This window comes from Notamacropus eugenii, chromosome 3 (assembly GCF_028372415.1).
Source record: "Notamacropus eugenii isolate mMacEug1 chromosome 3, mMacEug1.pri_v2, whole genome shotgun sequence".
In the NCBI taxonomy this organism is placed as follows: Eukaryota; Metazoa; Chordata; class Mammalia; order Diprotodontia; family Macropodidae; genus Notamacropus; species Notamacropus eugenii.
In genome coordinates, this window is record NC_092874.1 from 187,884,441 (window position 1) to 187,911,477 (window position 27,037).

The window sequence follows — 27,037 nt, forward strand, 5'->3', positions numbered from 1 at the left end:
TAAATTTCCCAGGCTGAAAGAATGCTCCACCTCATTTTTCCACTTTCTCCACTGTTCCAGGATTTTTGCTGGGTGGTATTTTCTGTTTTTTTCAGAAATCAGTGTGGGAGAGTGACAATGATGTATTGCCACTTGGCTCCTGGAAATCCTATCTTACACCTTTTAATATAAAGGTGATTTATTCATTTTGAATTTATTTTGGTGGCTGATATAAAGAGACTATTTGAACTTAATTCCTATGTAATTGCTTTCTGGCTTTCTCAATTATTATTATTAGTGAGCTTTCCTAAAATATTTTATGTTCTTGGAGGGAAGCAAAAAACTGGGAAAGAATTTTTGACACCCAGTTTCTCTGCTAAAGCCATCATTTCTAAAATATATGGAGAACTTAGTAAAATTTATAAGAATGCAGGTCACACCCCATGTGATAAATGATCAAAGAATAGGAACAGACAGATTTTAAAGGAAGAAATCAGAGCTATCTATAGCATGAGAAATGCTCCAAATCACTATTGATTATAGAAATGCAAATCAAAACAACTCTTAAGTACCACATTACACCTATCAGACTGGCTAACATGACAAAACAGGAAAATGATAATATTGGAGAAGATGTAGGAAAATTGGAACACTGATTCATTGTTAGGGGAGTTGTGAACTGATCCAACGGTTCTGGAGAACAATTAGGAATTATTCCCAAAGGGTTATAAAAATATGCACACCCTTTGACCCAGCAACATCACATCTGGGTCTATATCCCAGACAGATCATAAAAGTAGAAAGAATACCCATATGTACAAAAATATTTATAGTAGCGTTTTTGTGGTGGTCAAGAATTGCAAATTACGAGGATGCATATGAATTGGGGAATGACTGAACAAGTTGTCATATGTGAACGTAATGGGATATTATGGTGTTATAAGAAATGATGAACAGGCTTACTCCAGAAAAGAAAAAGAAAAACAGAAAAGACTTATATGCTCATACTGAGTGAAGCGAGCAGAACCACAAGAATATTGTATGCAGTAACAGCTGCAGCATGTGATGACTGACTTTGATAGATTTAGCCCTTCTCAGCAATGCAAGGATCTAAAACATTTCCAAAGGACTCATTATGGAAAATTTCGCCCTCAACCAGAGAAAGAACTATGGAATTTGAATGCAGATAGAAGTAGATTATTCTCATTTATTGTTTGGTTTTTTATTTTCCTTTCTCATTTACCTCCCATTCTTTCTAATTCTTCTGTGCAATGTGACTGTTGTGAAAATACGTTTAATAGAAATGTATATGTAGATCCTGTATCAGATTGGATGCAGTCTTGGGGAGAGGTGGAGAGGGCAGGGGAGAGAGGTGAAGAAAATTGAAAAACTTATGGAAGTGAATGTGGAAAACTAAAAGTAGATAAGTTTTTAGAAAGACAATTTATGTTCTTGACTTTTTTCTTAGCATAGTGTTACTGAGTGGACTTTTTGCTGATTAATCCTTATCTGCTCTGTTTCACAGAGGCACACAGACATACACAATTTTCATTTTTAACTGACAACAGAAATGTTGGATGATTACTGCTTACTTTTGTAATTTGAATTCTGCTAGTGTTATTCCTCTTTTATTACTATTTTCTAAGCATTCAAACTGAAAAAGACTGTTTTTATTGTTATTGGTGCTATGTTTTAGATTAAATATTGACACCTCTTTAGTTTGTGACTCCTAATGTACAGCAAGGTGAAAAAATATCATTTTCTCTCTCTCTCTTTATATATATATATATATATATGTGTGTGTGTGTGTGTGTGTGTGTATGTGTGTGTGTATGTATACACACACACAGAAGTAGTATACACAAATGGACATAAACACATGGATTGCAAACGTTAATGTATATAAATCCTAATAATCTGATCCTGATAAATTTAGCTAATGTTACCCTTTCACTCCAATATGCTATTATTTCCAAGGTTGTAGCATGATGTATGGTTGAGTATATAATGAGTATATAACGTCAAATTTTCCAATACAATCATTACATTACATTATCTAAGTCATTGCTCTTTAAAGTGTTTTGGGATACCTTGAGTATGAAGGGACATACATCAAATACACTACGTTTTATGTTACATGGTACCTGATTTTTGACAAGGCATATTCCATAAGTAGAATAAGAAACTTTTAGGGTCTTTTATTAGTTTTTTGGGGGAGAGATTGTTTTGACTGTGGGTGTTTACTGAGTTGAACTATCATAGGGGGAAATTAAGGATCAGTTGTTCAGTTTCATTTCATGTGATTTGGAAATTTTTAAAATTTATTTATTTTAAGTTTTCAACATTCATCTCCACAAAATTTTGAGTTCCAAATTTTCTGCCCATCTCTCCTCTCCCCCCACCCTAAAGTGCTGAGCATTCTAATTATCCCTACCACCAATCTGTCCTCCCTTCTAACATCCCTCCTTTCCCTTGTACCCATCTTCTCTTTTGTCCTGTAGGGCAAGATAAATTTCTATACCCATGAACTGTATTTCTTGTTTCCCAGTTTTATGCAAGAAAAATACTCAACAGTTGTTCCTAAAACTTTAAGTTCCAACTTCTTCTTCCTCCTTCTCCACCCATCCCCACTGGGAAGGCAAGCAATTCAATATAGGCTATATATATGTAGTTTTGAAAATGACTCCATAATACTCATGTTGTGTAAGACCAACTACATTTCCCCTTGACCTTGTCCCTCCCAAGAGTGCTGACTTCTAATTGCTCTTTCCTCCCATCACCCTCCCTTCCATCTTCCCCCCCACTTATCCCCTTCTCCCCCACCTTCCCATATTGTAAGATAGGTTTTCATACTGAAATGATTGTGCATTTTATTCCTTCCTTGCGTCAAATGTGATGAGAGTAAGCTTCACGTTTTCCCTCTCACCTCCCCCCTTTTTCTCTCTATTGAAAAGTCTTTTTCTTGCCTGTTTTATGAGAGGTAATTTGCCCCCTTCCATTTCTGCCTTTCTCCTTCCAGTATATTCCTCTCTCACCCCTTAATTTCATTTTTTTAGATATGATCCCTTCCCATTCAACTCACCCTGTGAGCACTCTCTCTGATTGTCTTGAAATATTGTCTCTCCATGTAGGAAGGTAAACAGTTCAACTTAATAAGTCCCTTATGATTTCTCTTGCCTATTATTTTTTCATGCTTCTCTTGATTCTTGTGTTTGAAAGTCAAATTTGCTTTTCAGCTCTGGTCTTTTCCTCAAGAATGCTTGAAAGTCCTCTATTTCATTGAAAGATCATTTTTTTCCCCTAAAGTATTATACTCAGTTTTGATGGATAGGTGATTCTTGGTTTTAGTCCTAGTTCCTTTGACTTCTGGAAAATCATATTCCAAACCCTTCGATCCTTTAATGTAGAAGCTGCTAGATCTTGTGTTATCCTGATTATCTTTCCACAATATTCAAATTGTTTCTTTCTAGTTGCTTGCGATATTTTATCCTTGACCAGGGAACTCTGAAATTTGGCTACAGTGTTCCTAAGAGTTTCTCTTTTTGGATCTCTTTCAGGAGATGATCGATGGATTCTTTCAGTATTTATTTTGCCCTCTTGTTCTACAATATCAGGACAGTTTTCCTTGATAATTTCATGAAAGATGATATCTAGGTTCTTTTTTTTTGGTCATGGTTTTCAGGTAGTCCCATAATTTTTAAACTGCCTCTCCTGGATCTATTTTCCAGGTTACTTGATTTTCCAGCGAGATATTTCACATTATACTCCATTTTTTCATTCTTTTGGTTTTGTTTTGTGATTTCTTGGTTTCTCATAAAGTCATTAGCCTCTATCTGTTCCATTCTAATTTTTACAGAACTACTTGTTTCAGTGAGCTTTTGAACCTCCTTTTCCATTTGACTAATTCTGATTTTTAAATCATTCTTCTTCTCATTAGCTTTTTGAACCTCTTTTGACAATTGAATTAGCCTATTTTTATAGGTACTATTTTCTTCAGCATTTTTTTGGGTCTCTTTTAGCAAGTTGTTGGCTTGCTTTTCATGATTTTCTTGCATCACTCTCATTTCTCTTCCCAATTTTTCCTCCACCTCGCTTACTTGATTTTCAAAATACTTTTTGAACTCTTCCATGGCCTGAGACCATTGAATATTTATTTTGGATATTTGAGATACAGAAGCTTTGGCTTTTATGTCTTTCCCTGATGGTAAGCATTGTTCTTCCTCATCCAAAAGAATGGGAGAAGATATCTGTTCGCCAAGGAAGTAACATTCTATAGCCTTATTTTTCCCTTTTTTGGGCATTTTCCCAACCAGTTACTTTTTGTGTGTGTCCTTTTTCAAGAGTAGGATATACTCTGAGGGTCTGTAAGATTTCAGTTCCTTCAAGGTGGTAAAATCAAGCATGTACACTGGTCTGGAAACCACTAGAAGCTTTTGTGCCCAGAATCTGTGAGTAGTAGAATTTCCTCTCCACAACCACCTGGCTTCCAGTTCCACAGAGCCAGCCCTGGAGGCTGAGATTCAGATAAGCTGCTCAATTTCTCCAAGGGCTTTAGGCTGTGTCAGGGATACCATTCAATGTGAGATAAAAATCAACTACTCAATTCCTCCAGGAGCATTAGGTGGGGGCACAGCCACCACACAGGGCCGAGGTAAGGTTCAGCTGTTCAGTTCCTCCAGGGGTTTTACGATCCAACAATGGATGGAGGCTGCTGGGGGAGCGGCTGCCCCCCAATGTGACCTCTTCTGCCCCCTCCTGAGGTTGGAGCTATGGGAAAACCCTGCTCCCTTGCTGAAAAAACCCTCTCTCTGACCTTTGGCACCTGTGGCTTGAGGGATCTGCAAACCTCCATTACTGCTGCTTGGGATTCCACCCTGGAGGCCTGCCCAGTCCTCCTTCCAGTGCCATGATGCAGAGCCAATGCTGGGCTGGGCTCTGCTCTGGGTCTGATTTGACAGACCTTTCCCATCGGCCTTTCAGGTGACCCTGGGCTGGAAATCTCCTCCACCCCATCTCCTGTTGCTTCTGCTGCTCTACAATTTGTTGAGAGTCTTTCTTTACAGGTATTTTATGGGCTGTGGGGGAAGAGCTAGCATATGTGCATATTTCTACTGTGCTGTCTTGGCTCCACTCCATGTCATTTGGTTCTTTAAGGTATCAGAGATAAGTTTCTTTGGCTATTTTTCTTTCATTTTTTCTTTTTTTTTTTAATTTATTTATTTAACTTTTGACATTCATTTCCACAAAATTTTGGGTTCCAAATTTTCTCCCCATTACTCCCCTCCCCCCACCCCAAAATGCTGAGCATTCTAATTGCCACTATCACCAATCTGCCCTCTCTTCTAACATCCCTCCCTTCCCTTGTCCCCATCTTTTGTCCTGTAGGGCCAGATAACTTTCTATACCTCATTATCTGTATTTCTTATTTCCTAGTAGCAAGAACAGTACTTGACAGTTATTCCTAAAACTTTGAATTCCAACTTTCCTTCATCTCTCCCTCCCCACCCATTCCCTTTGGGAAGGCAAGCAATTCAATGTAGGCCATATCTGTGTAATTTTGCAAATGACTTCCACGATAGTCTTGTTGTGTAAGACTGACTATATTTCCCTCCATCCTATTCTGCCCCCCTATTGCTTCTACTCTCTCTTTTGATCTTGTCCCTCCCCAAGAGTGTTGACTTCAAATTGCTCCCTCCTCCCATTGCCCTCTCTTCCATCATCCCCCCCACCCTGCTTATCCCCTTATCCCCCACTTTCCTGTATTGTAAGATAGGTTTTCATACCAAAATGAGTGTGCATTTTATTCCTTCCTTTAGTGGAATGTGATGAGAGTAGACTTCATGTTTTTCTCTCACCTCCCCTCTTTTTCCCTCCACTAAAAAGTCTTTTGCTTACCTCTTTTATGAGAGATAATTTGCCCCATTCCATTTGTCCCTTTCTCCTCCCATATATTTCTGTCTCACCGCTTAATTTCATTATTTTAAGACATGATACCATCCTATTCCATTCACTCTCTGCTATCTTTCTCTCTCTCTGTGTGTGTGTGTGTGTGTGTGTGTGTGTGCGTGTGTATGTGTAATCCCATCAACTACCCAGATACTGAAAAGTTTCAAAAGTTACAAATATTGTCTTTCCATGTAGGAATGTAAACAGTTCAACTTTTATAAGTCCCTTATGACTTCTCTTTACTGTATACCTTTTCATGCTTCTCTTCATTCTTGTGTTTGAAAGTCAAATTTTCTCTTTAGCTCTGTTCTTTTCATCAAGAATGCTTGAAAGTCCTCTCTTTCATTGAAAGACCATTTTTTTCCCCTGAAGTATTATACTCAGTTTTGCTGGGTAAGCGATTCTTGGCTTTAGTCCTAGTTCCTTTGACTTCTGAAATATCCTGTTCCACGCCCTTTGATCCCTCAATGTAGAAGCTGCTAGATCTTGTGTTATCCTGATTGTATTTCCACAGTACTTGAATTGTTTCTTTCTAGCTGCTTGAAATATTTTCTCCTTGACCAGGGAACTCTGGAATTCGGTCACAATGTTCCTAGGAGTTTCTCTTTTTGGATCTCTTTCAGACAGTGATTGGTGGATTCCTTGAATACTTATTTTGCCTTGTGGTTCTAGAATCTCAGGGTAGTTTTCCTTGAGAATTTCATGAAAGATGATGTCTAGGCTCTTTTTTTGATCATGGCTTTCAGGTAGTCCCATAATTTTTACATTGTCTCTCCTGGATCTATTTTCCAGGTCAGTAATTTTTCCAATGAGTTATTTCACATTCTCTTCCATTTTTTCATTCTTTTGGTTTTGTTTTGTGATTTCTTGGTTTCTCATAAAGTCGTTAGCCTCCATCTGTTCCATTCTAATTTTGAAAGAACTGTTTTCTTCAGTGAGCTTTTGAACCTCCTTTTCCATTTGGCTAATTCTACTTTTGAAAGCATTCTTCTCCTCCTTGGCTTTTTGACCCTATTTTGCCAATTGAGTTAGCCTATCTTCAAGGTGTTATTTTCTTCAGCATTTTTTTTGGGTCTCCTTTAGCAAGGTGTTGACCTGCTTTTCTTGCTTTTCCTGCATCTCTCTCATTTCTCTTCCCAGTTTTTCCTCCACCTCTCTAACTTGATTTTCAAAATCCTTTTTGAGCTCTTCCATGGCCTGAGCCCACTGAATATTTATTCTGGATGTTTGGGATACAGAAGCCTTGACTTCTGTGTCTTTCCCTGATGGTAAGCCTTGTTGTTCCTCATCAGAAAGGAAGGGAGGAGATATCTGTTTACCAAGAAAGTAACCTTCTATAGTCTTATTTTTTTTCCCCTTTTCTGGGCATTTTCCAAACCAGTTACTTGACTTTTAGGTCCTTTGTCAAGAGTAGCATATACTCTGGGAATCTGTAAGATCTCAGTTCCTCCAAGGTGGCACAATCAAGTGTGTACATTTCAAGTCTGGATGCAGAGACGGATTTTTGTGCCCAGAACCTTAGCAGTTACCTCTCCACAGCCACCTAGCCTCCAATTCTACCAAGTCAGCACTGGTGGCTGATTATCAGATAAACTCGATGGGCAGGGCCTCCATTTGGTGTGAGACAAAGCCCAGCTCCCCCAGGGTCTCCATACAGGGCCAATCCAAGAATGGGCTCCTCAGTGCCCCTAGGGTTTTTACATTCCAACAATGGATGTGGCTGCTGCGCCTGCTGATGTGGCCTCTGTGGTAGCTGCTTGCTGCTAGAGCTATGGGAAGGCTCTTCTCCCTTCCTGGCCAACTGAAAAAATCCTGTCACTGACCTTTGGGGTCTGTTGGTTGAGGGATCTGCTAGCCTGCTGCTGCTGCGATTGGAGATTCCGCCTCAAGTTCTGTTGGCACCATGTTTCCAAAGCTGGCCTGGACTGGGCTCTGCTCCAAGTCCTATGCAACAGATGTTTCCTGTGGGCCTTTCAGGTCACCCTGGGCTGGAAATGTCCTCCACTCTGTTGTTCTCCACTTCTGCTGCTCCATAATTTTTTGAGAGTCCCTCTCTACATGTGTTTTACAGGCTGTGTGGGGAGACCCTCTGTATCTGTGTCTTTCTACTCTGCCATCTTGGCTCTGCCCCCCCAAGATCAAAATTTTCTATTGAGGTCTGACCTTTCCAACAGGAAGGTCTAAAAATCCCTTATTTCATTGAATGTCCATTTCCTTGCCTGAAAGATAGTGCTCAGTTTTGCTGGGTAATTGATTATTGGTTTTAATCCAAGATCTGTTGCTCTGAAGAATATCATATTTTAATCCATTCAGTCTTTTAATATTGATGCTATAATGTCCTGTTTGATCCTGACGGTAGTTCCTCAAAACTTGAATTGTTTCTTTCTGGAAACTTGCAGTATTTTCTTGACCTGATAATTCTGGAATTTGGCAACAATATTCCTTTCAACATAGCATCTCTTTCAGAAAGTGATTGGTGAATTTTTTCAATGATCATTTTTCACCTTGGATCTTGTACTTCAGGGCATTTTTTCTTTGATGATTCTTGGAAGACACTGTTCCAGCTCTTTTTTTTTTTTTATCATGGCTTTTCAGGAGATCAATAATTCTTAAAGTATCTCTCTTGGATGTATTTTCTAGGTCAGTTGCTTTTCCAATGAAATATTTAATGTTTTCTTCTACTTTTTTTCATTCTTTGGACTCTGACTGATCCTTTATGACTCACAGAGTCATTTGCTTCTACTTGTCCAATTCTAATTTTTAACGCATCATTTTCTCTAGTTAGCTCTTGTATCTCCTTTCCCATTTGTCCAGTTATTCCTTTTAAGGATTTATTTTTTCCAGTTAAATTTTGTACCTCCTTATCAATTTGACCAGTTTTACTTTTTAAGGAACTGTTCTCTTCAATGAATTCTTTTTTTTTCCATTTTGTCATACTTTTAAAATCATAGATCAGTTTTCCTTCTACCTCACTGTTTTGGCTTTTAAATTCTTTCTTGACTTCTTTCAAGAAAGTTTTTTTTGGGACTTGAGACAGCTCATATTCCCTTTTGAAAATTCAGGTGTAGGCATAGTGTCATTCCTGTAATCTTCTGAATTCATATTTTGTTCTTCCTTGTCCCCATAATAAGATTTTATGGTCTTTGCTTTTCTAATTTGCTTCTTGCTCATGGTGATTTTTTCCTGGCTTTTAAAGTGTATCTCTGCTTTTGGGGCACAGGGAGCTCTGCCTGATATTTTTTGTACTGGGAGCCTGGGGTCTGATAATTGACTTTGTGTGCTGTGGTATCTGTTTCTTTCTATTAGAAGCTATATAATCCTGCAGGTTTTCTGGTGCTGAACTGGCTGGTGTATGTGAAGGCCTAGACCAAATGAAGTTTGAACTTCCCCAGGGTACACTGAAGCTCAAGGAGTGAAATGTGGGGTATGGTTGGTCTGGCCACTTGAGGTCTCTTTCTCCCCAAAGGCTATGGTAGAGCATGGGCATAATCAGCAGCTGGTGGACCCCTATCTGTGCTGGTGTTTACCCAATTCCCTTCCCTGTGTTAAGGCATGCTTGGGATGCTGATATGGTGCTTTCTGGCTCTACCCCGCTGGAGCTCAGGATCTTTTCCTGGATAGTTGACGTGGGCCTTCCTGGGATGCCTGTGGTGATTTTTCAAGATCAACAAGGGAGGGTGAGAGTACTCACAGTTTACTCCATCATCATGGATCCTGGAAATTCAAGTAAGTGACTTTCAATCCTTTTTCCTGTGGGCTTATAGGCCCAGGAATAGTCTCTGTAACTGTTGCAGCCCCATACTTCTGGATCACCCAGTTCTGCTTGACTTCTATCCTCTATTGAGAGTTGTGGGAATCACAGATAGTGAGTCAGATCCCCTTTCTGCTATGGCAGAGTCTGTGCTGCTGCAGCCTGTTTGATCTACACTCCTCAAACCCACTGTAACACATCCTTCTTATCAAAGTTTAGGGCTGTCGTGGGCTAGAAACCTTCTACATTCTATCTCCTGTTGGATTCTGCCACTCTAACATTTATTCAGATTCACTTTGTAGAAGCATCTGAAGGAATTTGTGGAAGAGCTCAGATGAGTCTCTGCTTCCACTCCACCATCTTGACTCTGCCTTCCCCCAATAAAATGCTATTAAGTGTTTTTTTAAGTGTGTCCTTTAATTTTATTAGTTTATTTAATATATTTTCCTTCAGTTTTAATTGGTATTCATACAATTTTGCGTCACAATCATTTTGAATGTATCTCTTTTCCTCCACTAATTTTCAAGTTATTCCATTTAAATAAGAAAAAACTTCATTCAGACTACAGAATATAGAAGGAAATACTGATATTTTGATAATACTGAAATGTTCGTATAACTAAACACCTCTTCCACAGAGTAGAAAGATGCAATTTTTCATCATGGGTTAAGATTCATCACAATTTACAAACTTTCAGAATTTCTTTGTTCTTTCTGTTTGCATTTTGCAATGATTTCATACAAATTATTTTCTATGGATTTTTTTGCATTCATTAGTGTGCTTTATGCTTCTCGGAATTTTTCGTACTCATAATTTCATGTGGCACAGTGAAAATCATTATATTTATGAAACCACAATTCATTTAATCTTTCACTAATTTGTTGTATATTTTATTTCTAGATCTTTGCTATGCAATAAATTCTGTTAAGTATATTTTATTGTCTTTTCCTTTTTTGGAGTTATATGCATTTATATGAAGCTCTGAAACAAATATGTGCAATGAATGTATGCAAGTCACTTTCTTAGAACAATTCCAAAATCTTTTCTGGAATGATTAGAATGACTCATAGTTCCACCAAGAGTATGTGTGTGCATGTGTGTGTATATCTGTATGTGTGAACCTGTATTTTTGCTATATTTCCACCATTAGATGTTCTCATCTTTTGACATTTTCATCTATTTCTTCAGCATCATGTAAAATCTCAGATATATTTTCATTTGAATTTGTTTTGTTATTAAATTTATTATACTTATTTATTTTATAAATTTAAAATATAAAATATATCTGTTTATTATATATTAGTTATTTATCATTATTAAAAATTTATTTTATAAGTTTACAGTAAGCTTAACTATAGTTGTTAATAATTTAAAATTATTTGGAGATGCACCTGTTCACATATCCATAACTTTTATATGCTAATATAAATACATATGTGCTCATGTTTGCTGCATTCAATATCATATCCTCTTCAAAGTAATTTAATAAATTTCTTTCCCATGCAACAGTTGCCTTCTTAATTGCATTTTCTTTGTGCAAATTTTTCAATTTAATGTAATCAAATTGCCCATTTTATATTTCATCATTTTTTCTATCTTTTGGTTTGGTTGAAAAATTTCTTCTTTGCTGTAGACATGAAAGTTTCCTGATATAGTTCATGTCTATTTCTTTATAGTGTGACTTTTAATATTTAAGTCCCATTCTTTCTTAGTAGAGTACTCAGTACTTTGTCAATGCTTAGCAAATGCTTATTAACTGACTTTAAAGCAATGTATTCAGCTATATTACTTTTTTGGTTATTTTTCTTTTTTCATTTGATTTACCGAGTTCTGACCAAGGAATTGTAAATCCCCTTGTAGTAATTATGTTAATATAACTACTGTGTCTTTTTTCAACTTCTCTTTACAAGGTTATGATAGCACATTTTATTTTTACAAATTTAATGAGATTACTTCAGTCTATCTTGTCTTTAAGCATAATATGATTTCCTGTTTTCACAAATAGTAATTTTTATTGTTACCTTTTCTAATATCATGACTTCAACTCCTTGGATTGAGTGACTTTTTATTTTTCTGGTAGGTGGGCAGAATTGGTTGATGCATACTGAATTTTCTCTAGGCATTGAATTTTGTTCTGTATGTGTCTATCAGAAAAAAACAAACTAGTTTGAGTATGCACAGCGAATTGATGAATTTTATTTTCTAATTAATTGAAATATTTTCTCATTTCATGAGAAAATTTAGTCCATTCACATTTAATTTTTAGATTAATTTTTTAAATTAATTTTTCTATTTAGTTACTTTGGTATAATTTATTTTATTACTCTCTTTAAAGTCTGCATTTAGGCTTATAATTAATTTTGTTTATGCTATTATTCCCAGTTTTCTACCACAAGGTCTTCCTGAATCTCTCTCATTTACTTATGCTATCCTGTTCCTTGATTTTTTTCTTCTTCATTTGTTTATTTTCTTTATTATTTCCTCTTCTCTGACCATTTCTTCCTTCGTGTTTTGTTCAGAATCATCCCAATACATTCCACCCATCCCAATCTCATCCACATCCATTTTCTTAAGTTAAGCAACCTCCATTTCTGGTTCCCCTTTCTAAGAAGCATTAAATTATTTGACTTCCTCTCCTTTCTCCTTCTCCTATCTATGTATTTCTGAATTCTAGTCTCCCATTTTTAGATAGAAATGCAAACATGTTTAATTTCCCCTCTTTCCATATATTTCTCATGCAAATTAAGGTTTATCAAAGGTAAAACACTAGCTTTATTTTCTAGTTCATTTTTCTGTAAGTGAAATTTCAGATTTTTACCAAAGCCTTCTTTTATCTTTTATTTTTATCAACTATTTTTATTTGGTTTGAAGTCACTTTGGAATCTCACTTCTCTAAATATCAATTTTTGTCTTACATGGACAGCCTCATAAAAAGATTAAATTTATAATTGAGTTTCTCAACTGAATACAGTTCTTCTCCACACAAGGTACAGAGAAAAAAAAAACAGAAATAGATGTTTATGAAAATGGAAACTTGTCAGTAAACCTTCAAAAATTATTAGAAAAGTTTCACTTTCCTTCAAAGAAAAAAATAACTAAAAAACATTTAAACGAAGATGCATGGATAAATGATCTGAGTATATAAGAATAAGTGGATAAGTTGACAAAGTTAACAGTTTTAGGAAGAATGCAAATTATCAAGCATGTGAGACCATCCTTCAAATTCCTACTACCACTCTTACTGCTAATGCTAATTCATATTGTGTAGTATTTAAAGTTTGCAAAGTACTTTATAAACATATTTTCTTTTGATTCTCACAGCAACTGAATTAGGTTGGTGATATTACTATCTTCATTTACAGTTGTGAAATGGTAATGTAAAAGAGATTAAATGAATTATCCAACATCAGTCAGAAAATATTTTTATGTATTTAATATTTACCAGAAATTGTGAAAAGTCTTGGAAACACAAAGAAAACCACAATATAGACCTTGCCTTCAAGGAGTTCACATTGGAATGGAGGAGAAATCATTCAAATGAATAGATTTCTATCTGTCTACATTTCTAACTAGATATAGACACAGACATAGATATAGATGTAGGCATAGAAATAGACATAGATGTATATATTTTAAAGTCATCCATCCATTTCCAAAGAAAAACAGCAAGTTGGAATTTTGTGAGGAAAGTGACAAAATTGTTCCTATCCCACTAATCACAGTGGCTTCAGGCAAAAAAGTGAAAATGAATTAATACCACTAAATATTTTATTCCCAAAAGACTCATGTGTGGCCATTATGTTAAAAAATGCCATGATAGCTATCACAGCACCTGAAAAATCTGGTAATGACCCTATCTAAATATACCTGTAAAAGTGACATTAAGAAACTCAGTTTCCCCTTCCCCCCACCCATTTATCTTAATGTTGGCTCAGTCTTTCTGGTAGAGTTTATCTTAGCTTTGTGACATATAATTATGCAGTATGTAGTTCTCTTGAAAACTTCATGACACCATTTCCCAAATCTAAGAAACTATGATTTCAGTTAGGAGATCTTCAGGGCTATATTCCCCTGGAAACCTGGGTGATGGCCAAATGTCCAAATTACCAATATTCTGTGCCATGACTTATGACTTTAAGACAGCTAGGTATTTTCAGCATCAGAGATCAAACACATCTGAAAAGTGAATTTGTCTTAAAATTTGCCCTTCACTTTGAAGAGGAGAGGGCTGTGTTTTAGGACCTTGTGAGAATTAAGTGATAACATCTATACTACAGAGTCAAGATGGTACCTGTTTATACTTAACTGGAGTCCTTAACAAACTTTAATTGCTTCAAGTTTCATCTCTTCCCAAGAAAATCATTAAAACTTTAAGAATTTAAGGGAACATTTTTCCACTGACAACACTCTCCTTCCTTGTCTATCTAGATTCCTTTGTCAAACTCTTCATTTCTATACTTTACTCAAGTCACTTGCCTTCTTTTCCTAACATTGATCATTTATTGACAAACCTCATTCATTGATTTATTTTGCCATCTATTCCTTTGTCTGTAATTCCATGCCATAGAGTGGCGAAAATAACAAAATCATGATCATTTACTGCACTAAAACTTTATGCCATTTAATATCTAATGAACCCTCACTATAGTAGGTAATTATTCTACTCCTCCTAATCAATTCATTTTCTCACTCTTCACAATGACTGCTCTAAACTTTCCTCAAGCCTTCCTTCTCACCCCTTCATTTATTCCTCCTTGCTAAAAGTTTTACATCACAGTTAACAGGAAAATTGAGGCCAGTCACAAAGAGTTCCTTTTCCTGTTTTCCTCCTCATCTCACATCCACCACTCAAATACCTTTGCGTGTGTGTGTGTGTGTGTGTGTGTGTGTGTGTGTGTGTGTATTACATGACCAAAGTGGGGAAATATTTTGTTTAACTCTATGTTTTCTCTTAAATTATCTAGATTTTTTCAATCTACCAAAATCCATCTTTCCCCCCTAAGCCCTCCCAAAACACCATCACCCAGTATGAAGTAAAAAATAAAACCTCTGTTACAAAATATGTGTAATTGGAAAACAAAATCTGCATTTGTCTTGTCCAATGAACCAGCAAGAAACTAGGTCTGATACCCTGCTCCACTCTTGGATTCTGAGCCACATCCCTGTTATTATTTGTGAACTTGCTACTTTCTCAGTGTACTGTCAATAATCTGGAACCCTTTGGGACTGAGGAGTATACAGGACACAGGTCTCTTCTTTAGGCCACCCTGAATCTATGATCTGCAACTGAGTATTGGCAACAAAACATCTATTTCACACTTGTACAAAAGGCAGTTTAGATCTGAAAGTGCACCGTTATGGATCTGGGACCCTCTCTAGTTAGAATTCACACTTCTCATTTGCCTTTAGCTTGTTTTGTATGCAGTGTGATTCATAACACATCAACTCCTCTATTTCAGCAGACCAATCTCTCTGACTCTCTATGCCAATCTAGGCTGGAAAAACTTTACTCTCTGTGATTATTTTTTCTTGGATTTTCCCTCGGAATTCAGTCTGATGGATTTCTTACATTGAGTTGAAGGAGTTTCAGTGGGGAGTGTCTCATTAAATTGATATTTTGGCTTCACAGAGTATTCATGCATGTCACGGTGCTTTATTTTTCTTGCTTTCTCAAATGGGCCATGGGAGGGAGAATCTTTGTGAAAATAAATTTAATATATTTAAAAGCACCTTACAGTCATCTTGTAAGTATCACATTTCATGGCCCTTTCTTAATTCTCAGTCTTTTCCCTCCTCTGTCTCTGTCCCTGCAATATTTAACACTGCCTTTCATTCTACCCTGTGTACTTTCTTCTATCCATATTTTTGTGACACTGTATTCTTCTGGTCCTCCTATTATTTATCTGTCTACTCCTCTATCTCCTTTGCTTGTTTTTCATCCACATCATGTGCACTATTTTGTGTCCCTCAAGGCTCTGTATCAGTCATTCTTCCCTTTTCACTTTATAGTCTCCCTTGAGATCTTATCAGCTTCCATGGGTTTAATTAACATCTCTATGCTGATGATTCTTAGAACTATATATTCAGTCACACCTTGCCTACCAAGCTACTGTACAACATTATCAACTGACTCTTGAATATTTCACAATGGTTGCCAGTAGGCATCTCAAATTCAACATGAACAAAATAGAATTCTCTTTCCCCCAAGAGCATTTTATTTGTTAATCTTCTCTGTTAATGTAGAGAGCAAATCAATCCTCCCGGTCACCTATACTAACCACTTAGGTGTCTTTTCTATTCTTCACTGTCATTCGTCTGACGCATCTAATCCATGACAAAATTTTCATATTTCTTCGTTCACATTACAGCCTGTATACATTCCATTTTCTCTATTCACATTGCTAACTAGTGTGGACCCTCATGGTCTCTCATCTGGATTATTAAAAAGTCTTTTATTGAGGCAAGCAAGTAGTACAACGAATAGAACACTGAGCATGGAGTCAGGATAGATCTGCATGTACACCTGGCCTGGCATGTTCCCTAACTGTGTCATCTTGGGCAAGTCCCTTAACCTGCATTTGTTTGCATTTAATTTTCTTCATAATCTGTTTCTCTTCTATCTTTTAATCTTACTTTTTAGCCTTCTAACATATTCAAAGATCCAGGATTTAGATGGCTCTGGAGAAGAAGTGAGGCTGGTGACCTTGCACAGCCCTCCCTCACTCAAAACAAAGTCAAGTGCAAGTCATGTCATCATTTCTCTGATGGCAAGGTTTTCTTCGGCAACAAAGAAGGAACACAGCTATTTTATTTCACCTATTTGCTTTTACACTGACTTTTTCCCAGTTCTAAAATCCTTGTCTTCTTCATGGTTGCCTCTTGACATCCTTATCTTCTTTCAAGAATAAGTTCAAAAGCCAACTTTTCTAGAAGGCTTTCCTATTCCCCACCCTCACTTCCAGTTACTTGATCAACGATAACTAAAATTACCCTTTTTAATTCTGTCATTTATGAACCCGTTTACTTATGTGATACTTTTATCATTGGTATATAAGTTCTTTGGAAGTAATGATTATTATTAAGCTTTTAACTTTGTATCCACAGTACTTCACACAGTGCCTAGAAGATAGTACATCTTAATGAATAACAATTGATTTATTGATTTTAAACTTTTATCGGTATATGTTTTCTTATTTAATTTCTATAGGTAGCATCATTACTCCTCCATTTAATTATAGTGGAAACAGTAAGCACCCTTGTTTTTCTTCTGATAATATTGATAAAAGTTTTTTTTCAAAGAAATACTGCTACTTTTTCATATTAAGTATACGCATTTGGTTCTATTAAGGTAAGGAACTCTTATTCCTATGCATTTTTGTGTCTTTAACACACAAGAGCAATATTTTCTCTAAGACTTTTGGTAAATATATATCTATGTATACATATATTTATTTATATTTGTAATTTTTATATAATACTATGCATTATGTGTATAGTTTTCCTAATGTGACTTTTCCTTGTATTTCTGGTATAGTTCTTGCCAGGTCATGGTAAGTAATTTTCTGAAAAACACATATTGCTATATCACTTTTGCTAAGAAGGGAAGAGAATAAGCATTTATATAGACCTTACTATATATTAGGCACTGGGGTATTTTGTTTTTGCTTTACAAATACTATTTCATTTGATCCTCATAAAAACTCTGGGCACTAGACGCTATTATTTCCCCCACTTTTTAGAGATGAGAAAACTGAAGCAAACAGAGATTAAGTGCCTTCTCAGAATCACACAGCTAATAAGTATGTAAGGCCAAATTTAAACTCAGGTCTTTCTGATTCCAGGCCCAGTGCTCAATCCACTGCACCACCTAATCACCCATCTGCTTGCATTTTATTTGATATTTTTGCATCAATATTATTAGGAAACTTGATCCATAGTTTTGTTTTGTTATGTTGTGCCAGCTCCTGCCTGTTTCTTCTCTTTCTGTATAGATGTTGCAAACGTATTTGTTGCCCAGAAAGGGTTTGATCCAGTGTTGTATGTACTCATCTTTACAAAAAATTTAAATAAGATGAGGCTTGATTTTTCTTTCAGTACTTGACAAGTGTTGTTTATAAATTCATCTAGAGATAGATTTTTCCTTTGGGAATTAGCTCATAATATTCACTATCTCTTTCTGGAAATGTTTTTTTTAGATTCACGATTCCCTCTTCTGTCAATCAGGATATTTCTATTTTAACAAATATTCATCCTTCACATTAAAGTTTTCACTTTTCTTAGCACATAAATGGTTATAAAAGCTTTTTTTGATAATTGTCTTTCATTTCATTGTAATTTATCTTTCTTATTTTTGATTTCTACATTTGATATTCTTCTTTAAGTACATCTAATTAAGGGAGGGAACTATTTAATAGAATCTACAGAGATTCTTAAAGTCTCATCTCCAGAAAAAATGATCACAAGGTGAAAAATATTTTGGAAATAGGTATTCTTTTTAAAATAATATTTTATTTTCCCGAATTACTTGTAAAAATATTTTGAAAATTTGTTGTTTTTTTTTAAGGTCTGAGTTCCAAATTTTATCCCTGACTCCTTTCCACCCTCCCTGAAGTGGTAAGCAATTGATACAGGTTAAACACATTCAGTCTTTTAAAATAGTTCCATATTAGTCATTTTGTGCAAGAAAACTAGAAGAAGGAAAGCGGTGAAAAAATAGTATGACAGTTCTTTCTCTGGAGACATATAGTATTTTTCATTGAGTCCTTTGACATTGTCTTGGATTGTTGTATTGATGAGCATAACTAAGTTATTCACGGTTGTTCATTGTACAGTATGGCTGTTAATTGTGTTCAATGTGTTCATTTCACTTTATTTCAGTTCATGTAAATATTTCTAGTTTTTTTTTCTGAAATCGTCTTGTAATTTCTTATAGTACAATAATATTCAATTAAAATCATATACCAAAACTTGTCCAAGCATTCATCAGCTGGTGGACATCCTCAACTTCTAATTCTTAAGCACATTTTATGCTTCTCTTGGGATTTTTATTTGAAAGTCAAATTTTCTATTCAGCTCTGGAGTTTTCATCAAGAATGCTTGAAAATCCGTTATTTCATGAATTTCCATTTTGCCCCTGATGTATTATAATCATTTTTGTTGGAGAGGTGATTTTTGCTTTTAATCCTAGCTCCTTTGACCTACAGCATATCATATTCCAAGCCCTCTGATACTTTAATGCAGAAGTTGCTAAATCTAGCGTTATTCTGGCTGCTGCTCCAGAACACCTGAATGATTTTTCTTTTTTTATTACATATATAATCTTTTTTAAATTACAAGTTTCCGAGGACTTTTGGTAACTTGGAAAATTGAATTAACTTAGGACATTTTATTATCAATAATTTCATATAAAAGAGATGCTTATATACTCTACTCAGTACTGCTGGTACAGGTTTATTCCTACAAGGAAAATTGTTTTTACATTGACCAAAGGGACTTGGAAAATTCTTAAAAACTTTGCTCAGCTAGGCTTTTCTTTTTATTTTTTGCATTCAGAATTTTATTCTTCATAGTTTCATGCTTTTATTAGATAATATTTTTATTTTTTTAAATTTATTTGTTTTTAGATTACAACATTCATTTCCACAAAATTTTGAGTTCCAATTTTTCTCCCCATCTCTCTCCTCCCCTCACCCCACAACACCTTGCATGCTGATTACCCCTTCCCTCAATGTGCCTTCCCTTCTATCACATTCCACCTTTCCCTTATCCCGATTTTCTCACTTTTCTTGTAGAGCAAGATAGATTTCTATACCCCATGACTTGTATTTCTTATTTCCCAGTTACAAGCAGTAACAATTCTCAACATTCGTTTCTAATAACTTGAATTCCAAGTTCTCTCCCTTCCTCCCTCACCACCCATCCCCACTGAGAAGGAAAGCAATTCAATACAGGCTATATATGTTTCACGTTGCAAAAGACTTCCATAACAGTCATGTTGTGTAATACTCACTAAATTTACCTCCATCCTACCGTGTCTCCCCTATTTTTTCTATTCTCTCATTTAACCTTGTCACTTACCAAAAGTGTTTACCTCTAGTTACTCCCTTCTCCCATTTGCCCTCCCTTCTATCATCCCCCTAATATCACTTGTCCTCTTCTCCCCTACTTTCCTGTAGTGTAAGATAGATTTTCATACCCAATTTAGTGAGCATAGTATTCCCTTCTTAAGCCATATGTGAACACAGGAAGCTTCACTTTTTCCCTCTCGTCTCCTCCCTTTTCTCTTCCATTGAACAAGATTTTTCTTATTTATTTTATAAGTGATAATTTGCCCCATTCCATTTCTCCCTTTCTCCTCCCAATATATTCCTCTCTCACCCCTTAATTTTATTTTATTTTTTATAGATAGCAACCCTTCTGAATCAACTCAACCTGTGCTCTGTGTGTGTGTGTGTGTGTGTGTGTGTGTGTGTGTATAATCCCTCCACCTACCCAAACACTGAGAAAAGTCTCAAGAGTTACAAATATTATCTTTCAATATAGGAATGTAAACAGTTCAGCTTTAGAAAGTCCTTTGTGATTTCTCCTTCTTGTTTACCTTTTCATGCTTCTCTTGATTCTTGTGTTTGAAAGTCAAATTTTCTCTTCAGTTCTGGTCTTTTCATCAAGAATGATTGAAAGTCCTCTATATCATTGAATAGCCATTTATACCATTGGACTATGATACTCAGTTTTGTTGAGTAGGTTACTCTTGGTTTTAATCCCAGTTCCTTTGACTTCTGGAATATCCTTTTCCACACCCTTCAATCCCTTAATGTAGAAGCTGCCAGATCCTGTGTTATCCTGATTGTGTTTCCACAATACTCTAATTGTTTTTTTTCTATCTTCTTGCAATATTTTGTCCTTGGCCTGGGAACTCTGAAATTTGGACACAATATTCCTAGGAGTTTCTATTTTTGGGTCTCTTTCAGGAGGTGATCAGTGGATTCTTTCAACATTTATTTTGCCCTCTAGTTCTAAAATATCAGGGCAATTTTTCTTTATAATTTCATGAAAAATAATGTCGAAGTTCTTCTTTTGATCATGGCTTTCCGGTAGTCCCATAATTTTAAAATTGTCTCTCCTGAATGTATTTTTCAGGTCAGTTGTTTTTTTCAATGAAGTATTTCACATTATCTTCGATTTTTTCATTCGTTTGGTTTTCTTTTATAGTTTCTTGGTTTATCATATAGTCATTAGCTTCTCTTAACTCCACTCTCATTTTTAAAGAACTATTTTCTTCAGTGAGCTTTTGGACCTCCTTTTCCATTTGACTGATTCTGCTTTTTAAAGCATTCTTCTCCTCATTGACTTTTTGGACCTCTTCTTTCCAATTGAGTTGGCCTATTTTTAAAGGTGTTATTTTCTTCAGCATTTTTTGGGTGTCCTTTAGTAAGCTGTTGACTTACTTTTCAAGCTCTTCCATAGCCTGAGCCCATTGTGTATTCATTTTGGAGATACTCGATGCAGAAGCCTTGACTTCCTTTGACGGTATACATTGTTCTTCCTCATCTGAAAGGATGGAAGGAAATACCTGTTCACCAAGAAAGTAACCTTCTTTGGTCTTATTTTTTCACCTTTTTGGGGGGCATTTTCCCAGCCAGTTACTTGACTTCTGAATCCTTTGTCAAGAGGAGGGTTCTGGTGCTCCTCCTCATCCCAGGACCTTGCTCAGGGCTGAGAATTAGATCAGTTGTTCAATTCCTCCAGGAGCTTTAAGTGTGGGCAGTGCTGCCACTTGGGGCTGAGGTTCTGATCAGCTGGTCAATTCCCCCAGGGGCTTTAAGCTGAGCCACTCCCACAATTGAAGCTTCAACCCCACTTGGCCACTGTCACGCTGCCACCCCACTCCTGCTCCTACCTATGCCTGCAGCCTGTAGTGGGGGGCACCCTGTTCTCCTCTCACATGGTTGGAATAGCCCTCTCACTGACCTTTGAAGCTTTATTTGGTGCTTGTGGGTTGAGGGATCTGAGATCCTCCCTGATGGGGATTCTGCCCTGGAAGTCTGTTCTGGTCCTGTTTCTTCCAGTGTTGCAGGACCAGGGCTGTGCTGCGCTCTGCTCTGCTCAGGGTCCCGTGGGATAGACTTTTCCTGTCAACCTTCCAGTTTATCTTCGGCTGGAAATCTCTTTCACTCTGTTGTTCTGTGTCTTCTGCTGCTCTAGAGTTTGTAGAGAGTCATTTTTTACAGGTATTCTATGGGCTGTGGGGGAGGAGCTATAGTACGTACTTCTTTCTACTCCACCATCTTTCCTCTGCCCCTTGAATAATATTTTTAAATAAATAAATGTATTTGGTTTTAGTTTTTAACATTTATTTTCATAAATTTGAAAATTTCTCTGCCTCCTTCCCCTTCTCTCTTCTCAAGATGGTGTGCAAACCAAGATGGGTTCTACATATACATTCTAATTAAACATATTTTCACCTTTGTTAAGTTGTATAGAAGAATGAGAATAAATGGAAGGAGCCATGAGAAAGAAAAAAAACAAATAAAACAAAAAAGAAAGAGAGCAAATACCAGACTTTGATCTGCATTCAGACTCCATATTTCTTTTTCCGGATGTGGGTAGCATTTTTCATCATGAGTATTTTGGCGTTATTTTAGGTCCTTGAATCATGAATTGTCTCTTTCTGTCTTCTTGCAACATTATCTACTTGACTGGGAGCCCTAGAATTTGCCTATAATATTCTCCTGAATTTTTATTTTGGTATCTCTTTCAAGAGATGAAAGGTGAATTCTTTCCGTTTCTATTTTACCCTGTGGTTCTGGAATATCAGTGTAGTTTTCCTTGATAATTTCTTGAAAGATGATATCTAGGCCCTTTTTTGATCTTTGCTTTTTTAGGTAGTCCAGTAATTTTGAAACTATCCCGCCTGGATTTATTTTGCAGCTCAGTTTTTTTCTTCCAAATGAGATTTTTTTTTTTTTATCCCTTTGGCTTTGATCTATCATTTCTTGATTTCTTATAATCATTAGCTTTCATTTGCTCCATTTTAAATTTTAAGGAATTATTTTCTTCAGTGAGCTTTTATACCTTGCTTTCCATTTTCCAATCTGCTCTTTAAGGCATTCTTCTCCTTGTCGGCTTTTTGGACCTCTTTTACAATTTTGTCAAATCTTTTTTTAAGGTATTATTTTCTTCAGTAGTTTTTGTTTTCCTCCTTTACCAAGTTGTTGACTCTTCCTTCTCCCACTACTTTCTTGTATCAGTCACATTTTTCTTCATAAATTTTTCCTCTACCACTCTTACCTTCAAAATTCATTTTTGTTCTCTTTCATGGCCTGAGAACAATTCATATTTTCTTGGAGGCTTTGGATGTAGGAGCTTAGACTTTGTTATCTTCTTCTGAGTGTGTGTTTTGATGTTCCTTGTCACCATAGTAACTTTTGAGGTCATTTTTTTCTATTGTTTGATCATTTCCTGAGCCTATATCCTGACTTTTAAGTTATTATTAAAATAGAGCCCTGCCTCCATAGTGGGGGGCATGCTGCTCCAAGGTTCAGGGGTTTTGTGTAGCTGTTTTCAGAACTAGTTCTAGGAATCTGTAAGTTTTAGTTCTTCCAAGGTGTTATGATTTAAGGAGATGTATGTTTAATACTCTCCTGGCCTGTGCTCTGGCCTGTGTGTGAATTATAAGCACTCTTTTCTGCCCTGAAACTGTGATGATAGTCCCCACTCCAGTCCAGATACATGTTTTTGTGTACTGGTTGTCATCCTCACCTTGGAATTGCTACCCAGGGCTGAGATCTACATCTGATTATGAGTAAAGCAACAGAGTCCTACCTGAGGACTAGCAAAGTAACCCCTGAATTCCCCTTCTGACCAGTTGCTCAATCCACTTATCGTTCATGGGCTGAAACTCTAGAAAAAGCTGCTGCTTCTACTTATCCCATGACCTGCTCCTGGTTTTCTGGCGCAGAGTTTATGCTGACATTGCCTGCACAGGAATATGCTCGGATCTCACCTGGATGGGACAGAGCTTTTCTGCTGACTTTCTAAGTTTTCTTCAGCTGGAAAATTATTTCACTCTGTCCTTTTCTGTTTCTGCTGCTGTACGAAGTATTTTGACGTTATTTGAAGTCGTTCAGATGAATTTGGGGGGAGCCCTCAGGAAAGCTGCTGCCTTTTCTCTCTGCTGTCTTGACTCCTTCTCAGACATAGGTATTCTTGAATACCATCTACCAAGGCATAAAATAATTATATGATATATATTTGAAGGGAATCGCCAAGTTGATCTTCAATATGTTAATATTATTTTAAATTTACGACATGAATAATAATCTGTTGCAAATGTATCCTTTGTGTATGTTTTCCACATCCATTTTCAGATCTGAGGTTCAAGCCAAGGGCATTACTTAAAGAAAGACAAACGAGTGTACTATAACTCCCTCCTATGATGCCATTCTCCCCTCTCCTATTTTTTTAACCTATTAAATTTTGTTCAAATCACTGATGTATCACTTTTAGGTCTCACTCTAGGTGAGCTTGGCTATTGTACCAGGAAAAGACAGACATCTATCTTGTTTGCATCAGTTATAAGTTGAGTGGTTGATTGCACATATTCAGTATCCTTTTTAAAATGTTGTCATAGGTGTCATCTTTGTTTTCAGCTTTTTGGTTTTATTGCAGTTTTATTTTCTGTAATTTTACTGAAATGCAATAGATATAGTTTTGCTGTGATAAATGATATGAGGACTCCATAGCTCAGTCACTAGTTTCTTCAAAGATTGACCATAGAATGTAAAGTATGAGATGCTAAAACAATTTTGATGAGATCTACTGTTGAATAAGCAATGATTCATCCCTCTTTCTGAAAATTCTATCTTTATGTCTTAGTTCTCATGCCATTTTTCATGTTATTCTTTTAATAAGTCTACAGGACAAAAATATCCCCAACAGATAATCTGTAATAAATTTAGCTCAGGTTAACTAGAACATTCACTCAACACATCAAATGCACATATGTGAATATGTAGTACAGGAGTTAGTTTTATAATGCAACAATTGAAACAGAATTATGTATTTAATTCAGAAATATTTTAGTGTTTGTATCCTCTCATTTTTACCCCATCTCTTATGCCTCAATCCAGAAAATATTTTCTGCCTTTGATCTTTGTTGAAGAATAGGAAATGTAAAGCAGCTTTGATATGATCTCATCTCTCATTTTTCCTTATTCTACTTCATGAAGAGAATTTGCATTAATTGATTTGTATGAAGAATCTGTCACTTTTTAATAATAATGCTTCCTTATTCACTTTTTCCAAGATGTTTGCTCTAGATAATGGGTCAGCAGTTATGTGTGTCAAGTATTATTTGGAATTACACAGAAGTATCATCCCAGTTCAGTACACACACACACACACACACACACACACACACACACACACACACACACACACATACACACAGAGTTTCAAAAAAATGCATCTGTACAAGTTAGTTATCCAATAATATTTAAGTATTTACAACTTGCCCGGCACTGTGTAATGTAAAGAAAGTGAAAAGACATTGCCAACCCTTACTTAGCTCACTTTCTAATGTGAGAGACCACATGCAAAAAAAAGTCATACAAACAAGCTATACATAGGATAAATAGGGAGTAATCAAAAGAGAGAAGGCACTTGAATTAAAAAAAATGGGAAAGGTTTACTTTAGAAGGTGGGATGTTTATGTATCTTCAACTTGTAAACCCTTTAGCTCTATGTTTTAAGGTATATAAGAGAGATAAATGGGATGAATTTAACACAGATAGAAGAGGGGAAGAGAAAAAGAAACATTTAGAAAGGGTCGCTTGATAGAACCTTAAATGAATCAATAGGGCAAAGCTAAAGGATATCAGTATAACACACAGGGATCATTATAGTCAGAGGGTTAAGGAGGTTATGCTGTAATTGAGAGTGACAAATGCTGTTCAAGCAAATGAGTTTCAATTACAGGTGTGGTGCTGGATGTATTTCATTTGAATTGTTGGTTCTGGACTTTCCCAAAGCAAAAATGTTTAAACATACTGTGTGTTTTGAATGAAAAGGGTAGAATTCAGAAGAGCTGAAATTAACTAATATTATTAGGGCCTACCTGGAAGCAGAATATTAACACAGAATATTTCTACTAAGATAAATTTTGTTTTTATTAAAAAATCATTAAAGATGACTAAACTTTTTATAATCATTCATCAAGTCATCCCACCATGCTATATAGTCAAAGAAAAGACCTTATACACCAAAATAATAATAGTAGCTCTTTGTAACTAAAAGGAGTATCTGCCCATGGGAAATGTGGTTCTTGTTTTAAAATTAAACAAACAGCAAATAAAAATAATTACTTTGTCAAGATGTTGTGGCTGCCCGCATAACTATATGAATACATTAAGAGTTTGTGAAGACATCATGAGACATATCTAGCCTTCCTCTGCATCCATAATTTCTTCAACTTGGTTAACAGAGCAAGAACATGGGTATGATCCATGACTGAAGTTTGGAACTCCATTCAATGAGGTGGAGGGTTTTGATGCTTTTGGAGAAGAACCTTGATCTTCTGCAGATTAACCTAAAACCAAGCTGGAAGTTATTAATAATGAAGAGATACAGTATGGTGTAGTGTCATTGAAATCACTAAGATCTGGATTCAAGTTTTGTATCTGACACACACTGGCCAGGTGATTTTGAGAATACCACTAAACATTTAAGTTCTCTAAGTAATTCTAAAAGACTATAAATTTCAGAGAAGTTGCTGATCTTTGTTAGAATTTCCTATGGAGTTCTCCATGTAGATAAAATAACAGTCTGGGCCACATTTTCATCTTTAAGATATTGTAGTTCAACATGCTCACTTTAATTGACTCTGAAAGTCTAAAAATGACAGCATTGTACATAATATTACATTTGTCTTTAAGACACCAGGTTTAGTGGTCTAATATGGAGGATTGAAAAATGACAAATTACTGTCTAGCAGTTTTTAGACAGGTGGATGTGTTGTTTGTTTAACACATGTTAAAGAGTTAATGCTCTTTGAAATGGTGCAGATGTTGCATTTCAGAAAAACCGAATTAAGAGGTCAGCAGAATATTGGATAAAGTACTAACGTGGAGTTCATTAAGAAATGGATTCAATACTAGACTCTAGAACATAACCTGAATACCAAGACTATACACTGTAAAATGGTGGCAGATATGCATTGGTAGAGAGAGTTTATTTAGTAGTAGTTATCTGTAATAATGAAAAAAGATGTACAGACCATATCTCATCACCTACTTAACCCACACTGACAGAACAAGCTCCCTAATATTTAGCTGTGGAGAGAAAATGAATTTTTATTTCTTT